This window comes from Poecilia formosa, unplaced genomic scaffold (genome assembly GCF_000485575.1).
Source record: "Poecilia formosa unplaced genomic scaffold, Poecilia_formosa-5.1.2 Scaffold139, whole genome shotgun sequence".
Classification (NCBI taxonomy): domain Eukaryota; kingdom Metazoa; phylum Chordata; class Actinopteri; order Cyprinodontiformes; family Poeciliidae; genus Poecilia; species Poecilia formosa.
In genome coordinates this window covers 1,380,475-1,389,183 of record NW_006800078.1, presented here as the reverse complement: position 1 = coordinate 1,389,183, position 8,709 = coordinate 1,380,475, and the positions used below count along the sequence as shown (strand labels likewise).

Genomic DNA, 8,709 nt, shown 5'->3' with positions numbered 1-8,709 from the left:
CGCTCCATCCGATGCCTGAAGGCCACGTCACGAACGAGGCCTGTGAGAAAGAGCAGGGCGAGTGTTGGGGGAACGGGGTGCAGACTGTCAGACTGGAAGGGCAGCGCCTCAGTCGGAGTCTTGCTCTGTCTCAGTAGGTGCACTTACCGTGTCTGCCGACCTGTCCTTTCCCAGAGGGCTTTGTGAAAGGGCAGAAATGTAATGCTGCTACACAGACACAAATCACGGCGGAGTCAGTCTCCAGTGGCCATGTTGGATCTCCTGGTCTACGAACCCCCCTTTCCTTTTCTCTTTTTTTTTTTCTTTTTTATCCTGGGCAGAGAGACTACAGGCGCCAGGCGCAGTGTAACTGCAGTCTCAGGTATGCCGGGCGGACGTTGAGGCTACTTCCCAGGACTTCACTTGCACCTGAGACTGAATGACACGGGAACCAGACTTCAGCAATACCTCAGGGAGGGGAGCTCAAAGCGAGACAGAGCAGCATTCATAATTAAATGATGTGAATGAAACTTTTTTTTTTTTTTTGGTTAAATTCAGTAAATTTGTTCCCATCATTTCAAACGTCTAGTCTTAAAAATAGATAGGAACACAAGCTTAGTTTGTAAACAGACATTTGTCAGCTAAGAGAACGGCCAATGTAACTGGCACTCTTTGAGTACAGGTGTGATTTTGACAATATTACTGTTCATTTTAAATGCAAAACAACAGAGTGTTGGAGAAAGTATTCCCACCTCTTGAACTTTTAAACACTTTGTCGCATTGCAACAACACATTTTTCTGTGTTTTTTTGAGGGTTTATGTGATGGACCAATAGTGAGGCAGATAGAAAATTCTACGTGATTTATTATGCAAAATTTTGAGTGGAGATACAGTTCAGGCATAGAGGAGAGCAGAAAAAGAGGGTGGGGAATATCTATGTGCTTGAATGACCCAGTCAAAGTTCAGGCCAAAATTAAATAGATAATATGTGATAAGATCTGAAAAATCAGCTGTGATTTGTGATTGAAGAGGACGGTGGTTCTACAAAGTGCTGACTCAGGGAGGTGGAGTCAACTACGCCTTTAATAGTTTGATCTGGAAAGTTTTGAAAACCACAAAGCCTGTTCCTGCCCTTTAGCGGTTTTGCAAAAACTTTGTTGTGATCTGTTGATTATATAATTAGTAAACGAAAGTTTACAGGACAAAAAGTGGAAAAACTCCAAGTGATATTTTCTCTTTTTAAATGGCATTGTTTAAAATTAAATGTGTTCATCGCCTCCGGAGCAGCTGTAATATCAGTTTCTTCTCTCTTTTTTTCTCCTAATTTGCAACTTCTTAAAATGAAAAGTTTTGAACTTACAGCTGCTTTTTATTTCTGCGACGTGCTGCTGTGCATTTTTACGTCCACAAGGATGGCATTGTTTAAACACTTTGGCCTCGACTTCTTTGCAAGTCTTCTTCCTCTTTCCTCTGAGCGTTGCGGCATTGTCATGTGCAAAGGCTTAGGATGATTACAAAATAATTTGAAAATAGAATAAGTACGCGGTGCCTAAGTTTGAGGTTTGTTCCGTCTGTCAACAAGTGACAGCTGCAGAGCAATTTCCATTGTGGCGTGAGTGGTTTTGTGGTAAATGTGCGCTCCCATTTATCTAAAATACATCCTAAGCTGTGGCTGCCGCTTCATTATTCGAGCGAGCCGCATGGGTTACAAAGTGCATTTGTTCCCAGATGAAAAATATGTACAGAAACTCCAATGGCTGGAGTGTGTTTGTTTAGAGGAAAGAGGGCTTTCTAGTGGTGTGGAAAAAAAAAGTGTGTGTGCTAGTTTAGCTGGGGGAAGAGAGAAACAAGTGCAGAGAAGTTTACAGAATAGGTGTTTGTTTGCTCAAATATCTGCAGATATGTTTACTTGACCTTCTCGTTGTCAATCTTTGCATACATTTTTTTCATGCTTGAAACATAAAAAACAAAACAAAACAAAAAACAGATGTTTTGCACTGGCTCTAGCTGTAACTACAAAAGTCTAAATGTGGGAAACATTGCATGTCTTAAACATTATTAATATAGAACAAAGCTTTTTTTTATAATCACACATGATATTATTTAAGCGGCTAAAGATTTTAAATAGACATTTATCCATTTTGTATCAATGCATTCTGGTGCAAAATGTGTGAACCAACAATAGGAGTAATATACATCAACACGATACCTTATATTCATTAATATTGTCAAGATAAGAACTATTCTACTATCTTTTTTCCTCTTTCTTCTAAGTGCCACACTGTTTTTAATTCAGTACTTAAAGTTGTCAAAATTCAATAATTCTATCAAAAGTCAATCTAAGTATAGACCTATAAGCCTATGCATATATTTTTTGTCTAAGTTTATGGTGTAAAGATGTGCTATTTTTAATTAAATGCATAAAGAAGACTTTAAACTCGTTCTTAATCCTTAAAAAGTTTTTATTTTATAATTTATTTTTTTAATAAATGTAAATAATTATCATAAAAACGTATATGTGCATTTTAATCTTATTTTAAACATGAACAAATCAAACTACTTTAAGAAACATCTTCTAGCACTTCTGTTTACTTGTGTTGCCATCTTCCTCTGTGCCAGATACATTTATTATAATCATACTGATATTGTTAATTCCATGTCGGATTCTAAATTTCTTTATCTTTTTTTTTATGTTTTCATTGCCCTCAGCTGAGTCTCTATCCACTATCATATTACTGTAAACTACTGTAGCTTTGCTTGAGCCTAAAAGTAATGACTTCTGCGTTGTCCTGCGCAGTAGCCACCCGCCTGAACAGCCTCACTTTCCCATAATTCCACGGTGTGAGAGAACCATTCATCACAGAGCAGCACACAGCAACAGAGCTAACATGTCAGACAAGAAGCAGACCGTAGACTTGGGCTTATTGGAGGAGGACGACGAGTTTGAAGAATTCCCAGCTGAGGGTAAATATTTTGCGTGTTTTGTGAATATGTAAGGTGCTTATTTAACTTTGAACAGGATATCCACAGCCCTAAAATTTTCGCTGCGAGGCCGCGCACAGTGACTCAGCTAGGCTAGTTGCGTTAGCATTTGCGAGCTAACCGAAAAAAACAAAACAAAACAAAACATTCCACTGAAACTGGATTATTTAACCACAATAATCAAATCTTCCAACATGTTGTCTCTGGACTGTATCGGAAAACTTGCATGTAATGTTTCTCTGCCATATCACTTCTAATTTTTACTGTACAAGCTGTAGCTCATCGCAGCTAGCAGTGTGTCACAACGGTATCATAAAACGAGACACAGTTTGCATTAAAATATGTAACGGTTGTGAACTTAAACAGAAAAAAATGGCCTTATTTGTTACATACTGTACATACATTTTGAGCAAATGTTCGTATACATGCTCTACTTTTAGCCAGAAGGCGTGTTTATGTAGAAAAATGACGCAAAACCTTTTATAGGCATTAACGGAGAACATTACAACCTGAAATGAATACAGTAAAGATCTTCTTGCATCATTTTCGACTTAATAATAAAGATAATTTATTATTAACTTTAGTGCCAGTGTCAAATGCAGACAAAAAGGATGTGTCTCAATATGGCATGAAGCCCTGCTTACACTACCTTTAGCACTTTTGACGTAGGCAATGTTTTTAGCACCAATTGATTATAAATAAATACATTTCAATACATTGATGAAAACAATGCATGGTTATTGGTCTGCTACACAATGCAAACATTATGAGCAGTCTATTTGTTTGATTTAAAATTCAACTTATCTTAAGGTCAGTCGAACATTGTTTTGATCGGACCGAAACTTCAACATTATTCACCTGTTTACAGCTGTAGAAAAAGGGCTTTTTCCTGCTTAACTTTCTGTCTTGAGAGTTTAAAATACAAATATATAATTGTAACTCGAACTGATTTGCTGTAAATGTCAGATTGGACGGGACTGGATGAAGATGAAGATGCTCATGTTTGGGAAGACAACTGGGACGACGACAACGTAGAAGACGATTTCTCAAATCAGCTGAGGTAATGACTAATGTAGCACTACAAATGATATTAAAGCTCTCACTTAGCTAAGCACAGCAACATACCAAGTTGAACAGTACAGTGAAAATAAATGTTTTTTTTGTTGTTGTTTTTTTATGTCTCCTTCATGAATATTACATTTATTTAACTTGCATTTTAAATCCTCTTCCTCCGGCCCCTGTATAATTTAGTGAGACCCCTATGTTTTGCTGTGCAGATACAATTACAGTTACAGCTTTTGTTTCACAGATTTATACTATTTTGAAGATGTCTATTTGGGTTTTATATAATGGTGCAGATATGAGATATTTGTATTAATGTTACATCAAACAATAATGTACCCTCATCTGATATTCTCAGCAAAACTTATATCAAAAACAAGAGTGACATCAGGGTCACAAATATTTTTGCTTAGCTCATGTTCTTCCTGTTTTGTGCAGCCGGCAGTCTTGAACTTTTGGTGGGGCTAATTACGTAGGGGAGGGGATTCTGACTGTCCTGCTGTTTTTAGATTGTGTCTTTTTCTGCTGCTTTTCTTTAGCGCGCTTTTCCATTAATGGTAGTGTACCATTTCATATTTCATGATTAGTTTTTAATGCCCTAATTATGTCTAAAAATCAGTATGTGAAATATATAAAAAAAAATGTAATTAAGTTTGATCTTAACAGGATTTATGTTCGGAGAGTTATCTCCAGGTCCATAATGCTTTGAAAACGCATATATAATCAATAACTGTAGATAGATAAGTGGCGGCTCTGTTTATGTTTGAGTACACTTGGAACTAAGTAATAGTAATATGCTATTTTATTTAGTTCAATTACAATAGACCTACCATTAAGTTGTTTCTTAAAAGATATCATTATTGTTTAAGGGCACAGCTGCCATCTGTATGTATAATCATCAAATCCATAGCTGCATGCATTATCTAATATTTATGTAGTTCTTTTTTCTCTCTCTTCCATCTCTTAATGGTTCTTACAATCAATACCAGAGGGTACTTATGCCCCAACCACCCACCAGTAATCATCTCTGCTGACTTGATCTTTTCTATTTTCTTTCTCCTTCCTGCAGAGCGGAGCTGGAAAAACATGGTTACAAGATGGAGACGTCATAGTGGCTCGCGCAAATTCACTGTTCAGTGACGTTGGACAAGGACATTTATATTTGATCATCTCTGGATGGCCGTTCGTCACAAGAAGACTTTCAAGGATTATAAGTCATTTCATTCTTTTTTTTTGTAATAAAAACTGATGTTTAGGAGGCAAAATGTTTGAGTTTTTTTTTTTCTGCTTACAAGTTTTACTTCCATTAATACCTGGTTTAATTTTAATCCAAAATTATTTTAACGTATCATTAAGTAGTGTTGTTTTTTTTTTTTTTTTAATCGGGTAACAAATCTTTAAGTAATAATACAAAATAATCAATAGGTTTTTGGTACATACACCATAACTATGTTGCAGGTATAGAAGAGAACCTTGTTTTGGGTTGAAATATGTACAATTTTTAAAGCGGGTTTGTCTCGGGGGAGGGGGAAGAACAACATCTTGAACTGCTAAACTACACTTTTTACCTCTAAAATTGTTCTTTAACTTTGGCTTGCATATATTTCTGAATTCCACTCAGACTGCTGTGCTGCACGAACTGAAATTTATTATTTGGCTTCAGTATTTTTACTGACAACTGTCAGGAGTTGACAGCGTGACAAAGGAGTGAACAAAAAGTGTGAGACAAGAGAAAATTGAGACGTACATAAACTGTGCACACAATCCAAGCCAGCGTGTGGATGTGTGCTTTCGGTGAATGCCACACATCCAGAGTCGGTTCCTTAGAGCCAAGCTTCACAACGCCTCCCCCAACCCCCCTTCCCTTCTGAGCCCCAAAGTGCTGAGCCGAGTCCCTGAAGGAGAGATTATCCACTGCCGTGTTTGTCAGAGGTAGGGAGGGGGTCTCAGCATGGGGCCTGCCATGCCTGGGCCTGCCCCTTACTGCCATCCAGGCCCTTCTCTTCCGCTCAACACAGCAGGGACTCGTACTGAACCAGAGGCCAATTTAATCCTGCCACACTCCTCCAGTGAAATGATTTCTCTGTGTTTTCAACACTCTTGGTCCAAGAGTCCCAATGAGGTGAAACGGATGCCAGTGAGGCCAAAGGCGGTCCGAAGGTCTCTTCCTCTTGGAAACGATACACAGCCACAGTTCTTACAGCTAATTTTTGTTCTGCAGTAATATTTGTACAACACTTGGTGTTTTTCAAAGACTTGTTTCACATGGTAAATATGCAAAATCAAAACGTGTAGCATAAATTTATTGTAAAACATATTTTGTCCTTTTATGTAAGGAAGTCAAGACCATACCAAAAAAATAATTCTGTAGAACAAAGGTTTTTTTTTTTGGCGTTAAAAGACTAAAAAGTAGTAATTTCTTTAGACTGATTTATTTAGATGATGGTGTAAATATTTCTATAACCTGGAACTTCAGTAATCAGATGACAGGAAATTAAGCCTCAACCTTTTAACCTTCAAAATTAAAATTGCCGACGTATTTTTACACAACATTGAACATACTGTTATTTAAAGTTCTACATTCATCTGGAATTGAGTTGAGTCCTTTTGCTAACATTTTGCTAACATTGTAGAACATCTTCAGACTAGCACTGAGCGAGAGGCAGATTAACTTTGAACAGATTAGCAGCTGATTAGTGGACTAAGAATATTACATTTGTTATCATTTGTGCTTAAGTTGTTTAAATTGTCCTAATCCTGGAAAAAGACATAGAAATTATTTACTTAATATGAGGTGAGGGCTATTAGAAATAATAATAATAAAAGAAACTGGGATATTTGATCTTTCATCAACAAAAACAATGGGTAAACCTTTACTAGATATTTTAAAATTTAGGATCTTACTGTGTGTGTTATTTTTATAATAAATGCTTCAGAAATAACCCCCAAACGCATAAACTGGATTAGATAATCAGATCAATAAAAAGTTACTAATTCAGATTATTACACCCTTATAACAGTGCAACCAAAAGAGATGATTAAAAAAAAAAGCATCCTAATTTCAGTTCAATTTAAATATACTTTATTAATTGTAAGGACAAATTCAATAAGTCATATTATGCAGGTTTCTCCAACGAGATCATGTAGAGGATGATTGCTGAGGGGAAGAAGGATCTCCTGTAGCAGTCAGTATTACTTGATCTGAAGAAGCCTCTGACTGAACACGGTTTCTTGATTTATAACAATCCGGTGAACCAGATGCTCAGAGTTGTCTGAAATGTTTATTTTTATTTTGCTATGAAAAATCCTTCTTTGCACAATCATCTCCAGAGGACCAGAATCTGCCTTATTCACCAGCATGTTGAGCTCACTCTAATGCTGCCACCCCGACAGATGATAACAGAAGGCATTTCTCTCTCCACCACCGACCCATAGAAGATATGTAGGATGTTGCTTCAAACACGGAACGACTCTACGCTCCCTCACGAAGTGCAGTTTTCTGTAGACGGATTCTTGTGTTTGCAATCTGTCGCCCAAGTAAATATTGAGGCGTTTACACATGCTTAACATGTGTAACAAACAAGAAATAAACCGATCACTTACGACTAATCCAAGTTACATTTGTTAAAGCTTTGGTTTCTCCGCTGCCGTCTGCCTTTGTTTCAACAGAGCCAGATTACACCAGATTCCAAGTAACTCACGTTGAGCTATTAAGCACTGAAGGCTTAAAACTCTTGGAAAAACGGCAGCTTGTATGCTCTGTATTGCACGTTCAAAGACCGAAAATGTCTAAGCGTGTTGACAAGCATCTGACAGTCACTTCTACTCTTCAGGGAAAATACCAAATCCCTGTTTACCTTGAGTTATTATCTCAATTATCTGCATATCGCAGCCAAACAGGTCTCTTGAGCACAGAGTCTACGTTGCATGCTCCAGCTGCCGCTGATGTACCTATTAATGAAAGAAATAAAACATTGTGCGGAGGCACGCTGCAGAAAATAAAGCAAGGTTTGGCGTGTTTGGCTCTGACTTAGACAGTGCAGGTCGCTCAGATCTGTCTTCTGCCGGTGAAACTAAAGAGCCCTGGGCTCAGATGCTCACGCGATGGGGCTGGGAAGTCACTCGAGTGAGAGAAATCGGTAAGTGAGAGGAACAGAGGAGGACCTGTGACCATTTTGTTTGTGCTGAGAGCGTTAAGATTGCTCCCCAGTGTTTGACGCAGTCGAGGGGCCTCCGCGGGGCCCCGTCGATATTCAGCCGCACATAGACCACATAGATCACAAAGCCTGTGATTCTTCCGTCGCGTTCAGTTGTGCTCTTAATTTTTGCATCTGTTGTTGTTGTTACACCGTCGTCGGGCAACCTGGCTCGAACGAGTCACGGTGACTCTCGTTAAATACTACACACAAATAATAGGCATGAGTTCAATCATTTCCACACAAAAAAGGAAGTTAAACGTTGCATCACTGAGCTCCTAAAGGCTGCAAACTGATTCTTTTCTTCCAGACTCTTTGATAAGCATTCTCTTATTTGCAAATCGTTTTTTTTTCTTTTTTTTCCCTCTTTCCCCTCGGCCCACGCAGTTCTGAGACCACATGCAAGAGAGCAGCCAATCGAACTGTGGCGAGAACTATTTCATAACACTTCATGTTGGGAGATGGCAGCTCCATTGTTCTCAAGGCCCAC

At 38.2% G+C, this 8,709-nt stretch overlaps 1 long non-coding RNA gene across 1 annotated transcript; it reads left to right on the top strand.

Moving 5' to 3' along the window:
- Positions 1-2,810: 2,810 nt before the first annotated feature.
- Positions 2,811-5,288, top strand: LOC103145288 (uncharacterized). Its single transcript, XR_477008.2, has 3 exons — positions 2,811-2,943; positions 3,928-4,021; positions 5,093-5,288. It is a non-coding gene; the product is annotated as an uncharacterized LOC103145288 (long non-coding RNA).
- The last annotated feature ends 3,421 nt before the right edge of the window (positions 5,289-8,709 follow it).